The 13,671-nt window shown below is 41.0% G+C and overlaps 1 long non-coding RNA gene and 1 pseudogene across 4 annotated transcripts; one reads left to right on the forward strand and one right to left on the reverse strand.

Moving 5' to 3' along the window:
• Window positions 1-2,646: 2,646 nt before the first annotated feature.
• Window positions 2,647-7,415, reverse strand: LOC107502575. Of its 4 annotated transcripts, XR_004954458.1 has the most exons (5): window positions 7,148-7,415; window positions 6,664-6,812; window positions 6,173-6,245; window positions 3,221-3,336; window positions 2,647-2,754 (listed from the first exon to the last, which is right to left on the reverse strand). It is a non-coding gene; the product is annotated as an uncharacterized LOC107502575 (long non-coding RNA). The 4 variants fall into 4 exon arrangements; XR_004954457.1 differs by lacking the exons at window positions 2,647-2,754; window positions 3,221-3,336 and adding an exon at window positions 4,697-4,955; XR_001595037.2 differs by lacking the exons at window positions 2,647-2,754; window positions 3,221-3,336 and having other exon boundaries at window positions 5,829-6,245.
• LOC118611892 lies at window positions 4,553-4,670 on the forward strand (annotated as a pseudogene).
• Window positions 7,416-13,671: the final 6,256 nt, after the last annotated feature.

Raw genomic sequence — 13,671 nt, forward strand, 5'->3', positions numbered from 1 at the left:
CTGAGTCTTTCAACCCTAGGCCTCCTTGTTCTAAGAGGGTTAGCGTTCTCTTGCTTCATGTTCCTCAGACAGAAGATTGGAGCTCACTTCTTCCACTTTAATGAAGTCAGTGGATTAAGTACCCAGTGTGCATCAGGTACTCTACTGATTGGAGATGCACAAGAGGGCATGTATTTAAGAAAAAAATCTTTTTACTGATTGTACAAACAGTACTTGCTTATTATAGAAATTCTGTAGAGAAAAAGATCCCCATTTTTCTGCTTATTGAGATCATACTATATATATGACTTTGTATCCTGATTTTTTTACTTGTTGAATTCTCTCATATTATTTAAATTAAAAAACATGTAAAAATGTATAACATTGTGTTCATGGATGATTCTTAACTTAATAAGATCCCTATTGTTAGACACTTGGGTTATTTCTAAGTTTTTTCTCTTTTAAATATTACTACGATAAACATCTTTTTGCATTGTTAGCTTTATATTTCTAGTTATTTCTCTGGGATATATTTCTGAAAGTGGATAGATAATTTGGTCAAAGGACTTACTTGGGCTCTTATGAAGTATTGCCAAATTGTTTCCCCAAAGCTTGTTAGAATTATCTGTACTCCTGTTGGTATTACGCGAGTTGGACAAGCAAGTTTGAAATGGTGAAAGAAGCTGCTTTCTATTTTTTTGGTAAGAGTGAGCATGAGAAAGACCTCAGGAGGCTGGAGCCTGCCAAGCACTTGGGGGGCAGGGTAGGGGCCTGAGGACGCGCATCTGCTGTCCAGGGAAGTCCAGGTTTAGGCCCATGGTATCCGATGATAGTCCTCTGGTTCGGCTTCAGTTATCCCTTGGCTGAACATGTCTGTCTTTTTAAAAAAAATTCTTTTGTATTTTTTTTTTTCTTATTCTTGTTGTTAGTTCCCACTGAAAATGAGTCAGTCTTGGTTGAACTAAGTAGGAAAGCTTCATTCTCACCCAGTCAGCAGAACTAGGGGGGTTGGAAGGGCAACTCTGGAAATTGGTGGTGGCTGAGGCTGTGCTACAGCTAACAGCACCTGTTTTATTGTCGTTATGCTTTGTTCTTTATCTGAGTGCATATTTGATTTGTCACGCTCCTCTGAAAGCAATGTAAAGATAGAAACTGTGTCTTTGTTTCTGATCTTTTAACTATCTGGCAATATACTGCTTATATAGGTACCCAGTAAATATTAAATTGAAGACTTTTCCATGTGTCTCATACATGGATTCCAGTAAATATTTGATAGTATTCATTCATTAATTCATTCCCCTAATAAACATTTAGTTTCCTTAATGCCTGCTAGATACTGAGCATAATATTAGGCAATGGGTATACTAATGGGAATATAAAGACTAAGGGTTTTAGTGCCCCTTAAGGAGCTCATAGTTTGGTAAGAGACAAACAGATGAGTACAGAAGAGTATTGTGATGGAGGGACAGACAGGGTATTATAGGACCATGGAGGACGATTTTCTGACTCATTCAGGGATGAGGGTGGTTGTGCTGACACCAGTCAGAGAAGTCTTCCCCATTCCCTTTTTCTTTCTCTCTCCTTTTTTCCTTCAAGAGCTATACTCTAAAGGAGTAAAAATTGAGGAAGGGACTTTCAGGCAGGGAACACGTGCAAAGTCAGCGATGTGAGGGGAACTGCATATCGTTGAAGATGTTGTAACAGAGAGTACAGAGGATGGTACACAAGCAGAGAACAGATTATAAAGAGCTTGGCATGCTAAGTGAAGAGGTTTGGATTGTGAAGATTAATAAACAGAAACCTCATTTAAATTGGAGGTAGGAAGGCCTGTGGAAGGAGCTCTCATACCTAACCCCTCATCATCAATTACTCCAAACAAGAAGAGATGTACTTTGCATCACCAACAGAAAGATATTTTTCTACCTTATTACTCCAGCAGGAACAGGAAGGATCTTCTCCCTGCCTTGCAACCACTCGGCCAATGAAGACTGTTAAAACTCAGCCAATGAAAAACCGTTACATTTCGAACTCCCGATTTCCTCCAATGGATTCTCTGTTTACGATAGTTCCTCTGGACTACCCCTTTCATCTGTAAGAGAACTTCTTCTTGGTTTATGTGGTTCACCATTAGATTTCACATCCCCAGTTGCAATTCTTTCTTGTTCCTGAATGAACCCATTTTGCTGGAGAAATATCTATCTGATCGTCCGTTTCAGGTCAAATGGGATTCTATCCTCGAGGTGATGGACAGCTGCCTCCAGATTTTAGGTTGAGCATTGGCATGGCTAGATTTGTGTTTTAGGGAATCACTATCAAAGTGGAGAACAAATAGAATCGATTAGTTGGAGGAAGATGAGCTAAAACTGAGGGAAACCCAAGGAATATGATAGGTCGAGTTAGCTGTGATTGCTGCTTCCTTCCGTAGGATATTCCTTTCTATCTATGAGGGACTATTCTCATACCTGGCAAAGGAGGCATTTAAGAAATGCTATCTGACTCTTCTTTGTATCTCTCAAGCCTAACACAGTGCCTGACACATGGTGGTTCTTGGGACATGTTGGTTAACTGCACAGTGGTGGCTCGTGCTGGCACCTACTAAGCACCGACTTGAAAGTAGAGTGGGTACTCTTTTTCCTGTGGTCACGTACCAGACAACACTGCTTTCCAGGTTAGAACTGACCTTCAAGATATATTTTGCATGACCCTCCTCAAGACGTCTCCAAAGATATTCTCCATCTTGTGACAAGTCTTTGTTGCAAAGTAGACAGTGGGTTCCTTTGGGCAGGAAATGTATTTTTATTTTTGTATTCTCAGGACTTTTGTATTATCATGATACGTGCATGGTAAGTGATGATATTTGGTTCATGAATTTGAAATCCATTGTTTATAGAAGTATGTTTCATGAAATATGTTGTAAATGTTAATTAGGTGCTGATTCCCTTTCAATCTATAGCCTTTTAAATCTATAGCTGAACAGGAGTAACTGGGCATATTAAAGGCCTGAGAAGGAGAGGAACTCTAGGAGATGGGAGAATTCAGCAGAATGGGAAGTGAGATATCTCAGAGATCTCTAGCAGTTGAACTGAACAGTTTCAGAAGGATTCTGGGCAAAAGTCAGGTTCTTAGAAAGTCCTGTGGGGGAAATTAGGAAGCTCTTGGTTTCCATTACCACTTACCGTTACACAAATGGCTTTTGTTTATTCACACACTCTTTAAACTACAGTTAAATTAGATGACTCACCATGTCTGATTAGTTGTCTTTCTGTTACTTTTCTTCATTAGGGATGCCCTTTTCCCTTAGGCCATTATCGTCATCCTTCAATTCCTGCTGAAATGCTACACTCTTTCCATGAAACCCTGTAAAAGAAATAGTCTCTCTCTATCCCGAACATCTCAACTTTTAGACCCCCTCATGGTACTAAATGCTATCTACTAGAATTATATATGGGTTATCACTCTTATTCCCAGTTGAAGGCAGAGATCTGATTTAGCTATGTGTATTCTATTTGTAAATGTCAAGTGAAAGATGTGGCTGAGCTGTGTTAGTTTGATAGTTAATTTCATGTGTCAACTTGACTGGGGTGCTCAAATAGTTGGTTAAATATTATTCTGGGCTTTAGATGAGATCAGCATTGGTAGACGGAATAAAGCAGATTGTCGTCCCTAATGTGGGTGGATGTCATTCAATCAATTGCTGCTTGAATGAAACAAAAAGGTTGACCCCCACTCCTCTGAATAAGAGAGAATTCTCCTACTTGACTGCCTCCTATCTGGGATGTTGGCTTTTCCTACCTTCAGACTTGCTCTGAAATATCAGCTCCTCTTGAGCCTGCCGACCTTGGAACTGGAACTACACCTTGGGTCTCTAGCTTGGTGACTCACTCTGCAGATCTTAGGACTCCTTGGCCTCTCTCATCTTGTAAGTCAGTTCTTTATAATAAATCTCTTTCTTTCTTCCTTCCCTTCTTTCTTTCACCCAGATATATATCCATTCTGTTGGTTCTGTTTCTTTGGAGAACCATAGCTGATACACTTAGGTTCTAGATTTTAGAAATACTCTAGAAAAAGGAAAATAGTTTCATCTACCTTTCCTGGAAATGAATTAATGTGAGACACACTTTAAACATGATGCTTACTTTTGATACCTTTTCATCTCTTGAATACTTTTCATTTGAACTCTTCTCCCTTTCCCAAGATTTCAGGCACATAGGACTTTGACGCTTCCACTGTAATACAAGACCTAGGCCCACCCTGTTCCTCATTTAAGGCCCAAATTTTCTTTGTTTTTGAGTCCTCTTCCCAATTCTGTCCCATCAAAGTTCCCAACTCAGTGTGGCAGACCAGAGGTAGGTGGTAGGGGAAAAGCAGTCTGACCACTCAAGTGATTCACGTATAGTTGAAATATATCTGACTTTCTCAGGATTGCTGGCTAAGTGAATTGGATGAAATATCAAGTTGTTTAATAAAGGGGGATGAAAAGTTTAAACAGAAGGGGGGTGATACCTTTAGTAATTGTCCAATGGGCAGACAGGATAGCCTTCTTGGGAGTCATTCTAAATGGTCAACACTTCCTACTTATGGCCATGCTACCCTGAACTTGCTTGATCTTGTCTGATCTTGGAAGCTAAGCAGGGTCAGGCCTGGTTAGTACTTGGATGGGAGACCACCTAGGAATACCAGGTACTTACTTTAGGAATTACAAAAAAAGTTAGCACCACTTTGACAAATTCTTCCCTTTTTCATTGCTAAAATTACAGCTTCTCTAAAGACCAAAAATAAGCACTCTAATGAAGTAGCATGGAAATTCTCTGCTGATACAAAAAGAGAGAGAGGGGGCAACCATTTGTATATCTCCACTGGATCTTTATTAGTTAGCAAATACAGTTTTGAAAGGTCCATTTAGAAGAATATCGACTGCTTTCAAGATGATGAGAAAATTGGTAGTTTTGTATTATGTGTGGCCATAGAGAAAAGACCTGCAAGGAGAGCATATTTCAGTGACAGTATTAGAATCACCTTATTTGAGAAGTCGTTGGTAAGTTGGGCTCACAGAGAACCTACTCTGGCTTAAAATCCTAAGCCAGAAGACATATTTTCCTTTCCAGGTTTTCTGTGAGAAAGAGGGGGAGCTAAGGGGGAAGATCATGATTATAATTAAATTACATGCCCTCCACATCTGTTTTAACACTTAAATATATTTAGGTCTTTCTCTGTATCTATAACAGGAATTTATCGTTCCTTATAGTGCTCTTCTCTTTGACTCTTCTTTTTCCTTCTCCACACATGTTTGCCACCATATACACTTCTGTTTTTTTTTTCCCTCCTCTTCCCTTTCCCCTCAAACTCCTGGTAGCATCAGCCTATTTTTGGTTCCTATATAAGCTGAGACAATAAAGTTATGAGACTCACATGAGTTATAGGATCCCTTTTATAACTATATCTATCCAGATAAATATGGGTACCTTAAAAGTAGTTGTCCTGGGTGGCTATACATATATTCCAAAAGTTCTGTCATTACTCAAAATATTTTGGTCAGTTATATAGAGTTCTCAAAACCACTCTAAGTCCTGTAAGGTCAGTTTCATTTCCTTATAATCGCATTTAGTATTTCAGGGAGCCTGCTCCTTTCTGCTTGTATTTCTTTCTTTCTGTTTCCAGTTCCCCTTGCTCTTCTCTGAGTTCAGATAGGGCTCCAAGCGCAGGGCAGAGCTCACAGTCACAGAGAGCCAGGTAGTGGAGGAGGCTGGCTTGCTTTGCAAGACTTTGATCTTAAACAAAGCCCATTTAAACTATCTTTTTAGTGCCTTTTGCCAGTGTCCCATTTCTGCTTTGTGACCTACCCCCCGACATTTTTTTCTTTTCTTTTCTTTTCTTTTCTTTTCTTTTCTTTTCTTTTCTTTTCTTTTCTTCTTTCTCTCTTTTTTTTTTCCTTTTCTTTCAACAGAAAAGAACCTCAAATCCTAGGGCTTGGAACACAGCCTAGAATTGTCTTCTCAGAAAAAACTTGAGAGGATGGGTAGGGAGAGGTACTATAGAGGGCTCCATTTCCTTCTGCTCCTGGGTAGCTAGTTAATGTTCTACCAGCAATTCCCTGCTCTTGGGGAGACCAGGATCATGGTCCAGCTTCACATTGCTGCTTGGGACAGAGGGCACTTTGTACAGAGTTGTAACTTAGGAGAGATCTGCATCTGACCTTCCTACTTCATCCTTGGCATCTGCAGCCATCTGTGGTCACATAGCTTCTCGTTTCCTCTCTTGAGTCTCTGCTGGGGGGGGAGGGGAAATGAGGACATTTATTAGGGGTTAGGAGAGAGGGGAATAAATCTTGAAGTTTACAAAGCAAAAAAAAATAATGCTGGGCTCCCTGCCTGTCATGGCATCCTCTCCCCCCTAGTGGTTTCAGAACCCCTCCAAACCCCAGGAAGGTGGTAGCTGACTATACACATATGTCCACCAGGTTTCTTCAAAGATGGGGCTATGTTTGAAGTCTTTATATTCTGACCACCATCTTACCTGCTTTTCTCTTTTCCCGAGGGTTCTACTTTTAAACAAATAGGTACGAGGCCAATGGTGTAGAAATTCAGCCTCCCTTTACCCGTTATTAATTGCAGAATAAACGATACAGAGACTGTTTAGAGAAAATAGCTATGGGAGAGAGAGAGAGAAAAGGAAGCATTGGATTACCTGCCAGGGAGGGAACACCATTAGCGAAGGAACATTTCTGGAGCAGAGTAAGGAAGGAGGGGGAAACAAGGAAGCTTCTAGGAGCCAAAGAGCTGTAGGCATCGAGGGCTTGATACACCAGGGAGCAAGGTGGTTCCTTCCCCTGCTGCCTGGAAGAAGAATGCCGGATCAGTGCCCGTTACCTGCATGGCCTTGCCAGGTTCCAGGATATAGGCATAAGTAAGATAGAGTCCTTGCTTCACGAGTGTACAGTCTAACAAAAAGAAGATAAGTAACAAATGGAAATTAGATGCGATTTTCAAAAGGTGTGGTACTGTGGGCTGGGATGCTGCTACCGTTAACGGCTAGCATGTATTGTTTACCTACCATCTTCTAAGCGTTTTACATATGAAATAACTCATTGACTCCTGACTGCAGCCTGTGAAGTGTATATTGTTATAAACCCATTTTTATAGGTAAAGAATCTGAGGCCCAGAGGCATTACCAGTAGCTAGCCTGAAGTCTCACAGTCCACTCGGGCAGGAGGTCCAGCTCAGGTCATGCAGAGCATTGGAAGCTCTGCCGCTTCACGTCTGCTGCCTTTGTACCACCTGCCTGCCCTTTGCCTGGGACACTTTTAAGGACTCTGGCCAGGGCCTGACTCCCTCCCTCTGCCTGACCCTGGCCGGGCACTTTGGAGCTGACTTTGTGTTTGTTTTGTTTAACTACATCATGTTCTATGTGTTGGAACATCCAACTTCTTGTGTTATAACCTTCTGGAGAGCAAGGACTTTTTTTTTTCCTGGAAAATTATAACTAGTTGCAAAAGCAAAGCTAATAATATAATGAATCTACATATGCTCGTCACCAGCTTCAGCAATTATTTTATGGCCGATCTTGTTTCATCTGTACTCCCCTCCCCAAACTGAAGCAGATCTCAGACATCAGATTATTTCATCTGTTAATATTTCAGTTATACTTCTAGCATATAAGGGCTTTTTAAAAAAACATAACTGCAATACCATTATCACACTAAAAATTAATACTTCTGTTACCAGAGAGGGGTTTCTGTTCCCCTCTCGGTATGTTGATCAGGTTCTTGATGTCTCGAACAAAGAACTGAACAAGATGTCAAAATACAGCAGGAAAGAATAGCTTTATTAGAAGTGATAGGACACTTCCAGACGTGGAAGTAGCCAAACAAGAGAAGGGTGACTCAGAAGACTTGAGGACTCAAGCGCCTGGTAACAAAGCTTTTGGGGTTTTTATTCCTATTTGTTGTGGGTGGACACTTTTCTTAGAGGAGTGGGTGACTGGCTGAAACTTGTACCCAATTTTCTGCTCACTCGTTTCTTTTTATGAGTTACTTTTTACTCAAAAATTCCCTCTGGCTTGCTTAATGGTGGGCAGACTGGGGTGGGCCCTTTTTAGAATAGGATGACCTCAGTGTCTCAGGAGGACCTGAAATCCCCTAACTAACTTTCCTGCCTAACCTTTTTCTAAGAGCTACGAACTCCTTTTTCATTAGTATGGACACTGAGGTGTTACAGAACAGGGCAAATTTCCCTGAGTTGGTGGGACGACCAAGCCCTGTCCGAGAGAAGAGGGTCCTTTGGCAGAGAGTGAAGAAAGAATTCAACACACACACCAAAGTTAGAGTCAAAAGGAACGTTTATTAGAAAAGGGGTAAGTCTCTCAGAGACAGAGTGAGAGGGACCAACAGAAGCTTGGAAAAACAGTGAGTGGGGGTGGGGGGCGGCGAGTATTCAGGGAATTAAGTTTATATATCATTCTTTAGTTCCTGTGAGTTATTGTTTAAAAGACTTTGTCAACCCATTTCCTTTGATATGGACATACAGTGAGAAAGGGGAAGGGTCTATAGCGTGAAAAGGTAAGAACATGTAAAGTGGAAGGCCTGCTGGCAGTTCGCAGCCTTTAATCTATAGGTTTCCCCTGGTTTTAGCTGTAGGGAATGACTCTGGATTCCTGTTTCCCCTTCGGGTGTGGGGAATGGGATGTTAGTAATCCAGCAGACATCTCCCTGTGTTCTGCAGGTGACCTCTCGGCCTGGCTGCAGGGCTGATCAGCATATTGCAGTCTCTGAATGTGGCTTGATTAACATTTTTAATCCTCTTGCCTCCTCCCTTTGTTAGAGTGCGGGAGGTCTCTTCTGTATCTGCTTCCTGCTGAGGAGGGTTGTAGTCCCTGCCTGTTGGGATTTCATGGAGCTCTTTCCCTCTCTGCCTTAGTCAGGACAGGGCCTTGGGTTTCCTGTTGAAGTGCCACCTCCGTCCTTAGACAAAGAAAAAGATTCCAACTTGTTACTTGAATCATATATCTAGTTACATTTCTATTATCGATTTGCCTATCAAATGGGTAAAGGAAATCAGGCTTGATTAATATATTTCATAAAAGAAAGAAAAAACGAGGCAATGTCCCCTCCCTGCTTATACCTTAAGGACGGAGTTTTGGCCTAAAGCCATTCCTGCTTTATAATGGGCCAAGGAGAGTGCTCGGTTTCAATGATCCTTATCAATAGCCAGAGGACCTGAGTCACCACTTTCAAGGTGATTCATCTAAGTCTCAGGGAGAGGGTCTTGCTCCAGGGAAAGGAGGAAAGAAAAAACTTAACTATGTTTACTAAAAAAGATTAAGAATTTTGCAAGCGATGGCCCTTATCACTACCTCAATACCATAAAATATTCAACCTTCAGATTTTTGCAGTTATCTCGTAATTTTTTCCCCGCCCTTCTCTCATTTCTTTCTCTTTTACTTTTCTTTATTCCTTTATTTCTCCTCCCATTTTTTTTTTTTTTTTACAAGAGTTGTTTTAATAAAGATCCAAATCTGGGCTTATTTTTTAATCTTCAAGTTCTCAGCACCTGGTTTAGTGCCTGATATATAGTAAACATCAGTAAATGTTTGCTGAATGAATGAATCATCAGAAATCTATAAAACGTCCTGGTTGAATTAGTGTAGCCTTCCTGTCCTTTTTGATTGGTTTCTTGGGATGGCTTTGGTTTCCGATAACTTTGGAAGTTAAAATAGATGTCCGCATGCCCAGTGCCTGTGATCTACATTACTAAAGGTCTGAGGGCAGTGAGTGTACCTGTGACTCAGACTTCTACAGGCTGGAAGGAAAATGGGCCCTTGCCTGTCTCTGCTTTTTTTTGTCTTTAGTCTCTTGTTTCCTCACTTAGAGTTTAGACTGAGCAAGCATGTTTGGCTCTTTTTGCTCTTTCTTCAGAACAGGGACCCTGAACTGAAGGCGTTCCTCGACCCTATGGACAGCTTCTCTGCAGTGCTGTGGTGGACAGCTTTCTAAGATGGCAGCCCAAGGTTTACCTCAACCCCCCAGACTATGAATATGATTAGATATCATGCCTGTGATGTTACCTTATGTAGCAAAAGGGATTTTGCAGATGTAGTAGTTAGTCAACATTAACAAAAAAGGTGATCCTAGTGGGCTTGATCAAATCACACGAACACAGTAAAGCAGACAATTTTTTCCAGTTTGTTGCAGAAGAGGAAATCAGAGATTAAAAGTGTGAGAGGGATTCAATTTCAGAGATGTTTTCCATTGCAGAGATGGAGGGAACCTCGTACCTAGGACCTGAGAACATCCTTAGTAGCTGAGAGCCATCCCTAGCAGGACAATGGGACCTCAGTCTCCTTACTTCAAGGAACTGAATTCTGTGAACTAATAAATGGGTGTGGTTTTAAGCCACTTAATTTGTGGCAATTTGTTTTGCAAAAATAGAAAATGAGTACCTGTTAGATTGAATTAGCTGTTCCTTTGCTTATTTTATTTTTAAAAATTGAGATACAATTAAAATACATCGAAATGCATAAGTGTACAACTGGATTTTTGGTAAATGTCTACACCTGTGTAATCTTCACCTGAATTGAGATGTTGAACATTTCGATCCGTCCAGAACGCTCCCTTGTGTACCTTTGCGGTTAATTCCACCACCCATGGTGAATCCCAACACCATTCATTACTGTCACCTATTCTTGAAGTTCATTTAAGTGGCCTCTTAGAGTATGTGCTTCTTTGTGTCTGGCTTTTTTTCCACAGCAAAATGTTTTGGAGATTCATCCCTCTCGTTTTAGTAGCAGTTCATGCCCTCTTTATTGCTGATTAATATTCTCTTTTATGGATATAGCATAATCTTGTTATCCAGTCACATGTTGATGGATATTTGGGGTTGTTTCCATTTTTTGGCTATTAGGAATAATGCTGCTATGAACATTCATGTATAACTGTGTGAATATCTATTTTCATTTCTCTTGAGTAAACACCTAGGAATAGGATTATTGAACTGTATATTTAACTTTATTAAAAAATGCCAAACTTTTCCAGAGTGGTTGTGCATTTTATATTTCCAACAGCAATATGTAAGAATACCAGTTGTTTTCCATCCTCACAGTACTTGGTGTCATCAGTCTTTTAAAATTCAGCTAATTGTCAGTAATTTCTTTTTGAGTGCTTGATACCTTGCGGAATATATTATTTATGTTATATTTGTCTTGTGAAATGTTCTCCCAGCTCCCCAGTTTTTCAGTCTTACCTGTGTTTAAGGCTAGTGTTTCCTAACAGGGAATATATTGTGAGAATCACCTGGGAGTTTTTCAAAATATACAAGTCACAGTCTCACTCCAGACATACTGTATCAGCTTCTTCAGGCATGGTTTACAGGCTCATTATGTATGTGGAAAAGTTCCCTAGGTAAATCTGATTTATACTCCTTGCTGAAACCCACTACTTTTAGGCTCAAGTCCTACTTGTGATAGTAGACTACATGTTAAAAGCATCTGGGAAGCTTTAAAAAAGGACCAATGCCTAGGTTCCAGCTCACGCTAATTAAATTGGAATCTGTGGGTGGGGACTGAGTATCATTTGTTTTTAAAAATTTTCCCAGTCATTCTAATGTGTAGCCATATTTCTATTGAATTTCTCTCCGTCTTCTCTTGTGACATTTATCCCTTTCTATTTTTGTGTTGTAATATTTTTTCATGTTTTATCTCCTGTCTTAGGACTTATGTTCCTTGGTGTAGGGACCCTTTATCATTTCTGTCTTTCACAGTGTCTAACACTGAGACTTGTAACGCAGTAGGTACTCCATGAGGATTTTATGGACACATAAATTGGTCACTAGGAAAAAAGTCTCAATCACAGGTAGGTGGTGTCCTGAGTCTCAGGTGTGCACGTTAATGTTACAGGTCAGAGTTGTTGCATGTGACTGACATTTTAGGTGTGGGTAACCCCGCTGTGAGATACCAGAGAGAAAGAACATTTCCCTGTGTGGTATTTGTTTTAAGGCCTGTCATCAGGACTAAGAATTATACGTGTGTGGGGCTGAGGGGCAGGGGTGGGTAAGGAGACAGATCTAATTAGAATGGAGGAATTATACTAGAGAGGAAAAAATCTGAACTTACCTGATAGGCCAGGGCAGGCCACTGTAGATTCTGAAGTAGGGGAGTGAACCAGTTTTTAGGAAGGTAATGAGTCAGTGGTTCGCACGACTGATTTCTATAGAGAGAATAGAGACAAGAAGTTAAGCTGCACTTCTAGCAGCGTGTTGAGGGCTTGGATTATTTGGGTTTATAGGAATGGAGAGGAGGACACAACTGAGAGATGTTTAAAAAAGTATCAACAGACTTTGGCATCGTATCACATCTGGGAAACCAAAAGCAAGGGCTGAGGAAGCGGTGGTGTCACTGAGGGACATGAGTGAGCTGTGGGGAAGCCAGTTTAAACGGGAAGTAATTTCAGAACATATTCAGATTTGAGTGTCATGAGTTCTGGAAAGTAGTAGGGGCTAGAGACATAGATGTAGGGACCATCTGCAGAGGGGTCACTGAAGCCGTGGGGAGGTGGTGTGGAGGGAGACAGCAGGGCCTGAGCGTTAACTCTGGTGTGTGTGTGGGGATGCAGTGTGTAGGTGGAGGATGGAAGGAGGGGGATGCCCAAGGAGACAGTTGTCCGTGGTCTTAGATGTAAAAATGAACAGTGTGAGGACAGTGAACATACTTTTGAATTTGGCCAAGAGGCAGATACTGATTTTATGTTGCGTCCGGTGGTCTTGTGGATGGAGGAGAAATTCAATGAGGAAAAGACAAGACAGCACATGTTTCAGTCGCTCAGAAGTGAAGGAAATGAGGTAACAGGCTAATACTTAGTGTAATTAATACATGAAGGTTATTCAGGTTAGAAGAGATCTGACCCTATGAGGGGCCAAGGAAGGTAGAAGGTGCTAGAGAGATTTCTATATGACAGAACCTGTGGAGAATCCTGTGATGCAAATTCTGTTGCTGTACCTGATTCACAGGAGCCACCTGTGGGGGAGTGTTATTTGCCTTGAATAAAGAGACTGAAATAAAGAGGCCGGGAGATGTTTTATTCATCATCTTTCCCAGAGGAAAACAGGCAGTGTCTTCTAGGCAGGTTGCCGCTGTGGCCTATTGCTTTTAGATGGACTCACTGTGTTAGCAGGTGTGCAAATGAATTTGGCGAATTCTCTTATCACTACATCCAATATCTGTGGACTTAGAAATGGACTTACTCTGACTCCCAGTGAAGCAATTTCTCTTTTTCTTCTGCTTGTAAAGAAGACATTGTCTAAAGTAGTATCAACTGTGAGGCAGCTTGTTGATGTCCGACATATAATTTTTATTATAAATATAAAGCAAATTTTACAAATAATTCAGAAGTGGACTTAGCCAGGCAACATTAAATAACACGGTATAGCATGGATGAGAGGAAGTACACACAGTCTGTTAGGTTTAGAAAACCCTGAAAGAGGTACCTGAGTATAGAGAACTCCGAACTAACCCTCCTTGAGGGGCCTCATAGGCACAGCATGAGATCAAAGTAATCAGTATCAAATAAAACCTGTCAACAGCCCCAGAGAGAGTCCATCTGTGTAGAAAGAAGGCTGGGTGGGAAGTACATTTGCCTTTCCTTCTCCTGCCTTTCCTTTTTATTCTGACACATTGGGACTCACAGACCTTATGGGAGAAAACAAA

The sequence above is a fragment of the Rousettus aegyptiacus genome, unplaced genomic scaffold (genome assembly GCF_014176215.1).
Source record: "Rousettus aegyptiacus isolate mRouAeg1 unplaced genomic scaffold, mRouAeg1.p scaffold_m13_p_14, whole genome shotgun sequence".
Classification (NCBI taxonomy): Eukaryota; Metazoa; Chordata; class Mammalia; order Chiroptera; family Pteropodidae; genus Rousettus; species Rousettus aegyptiacus.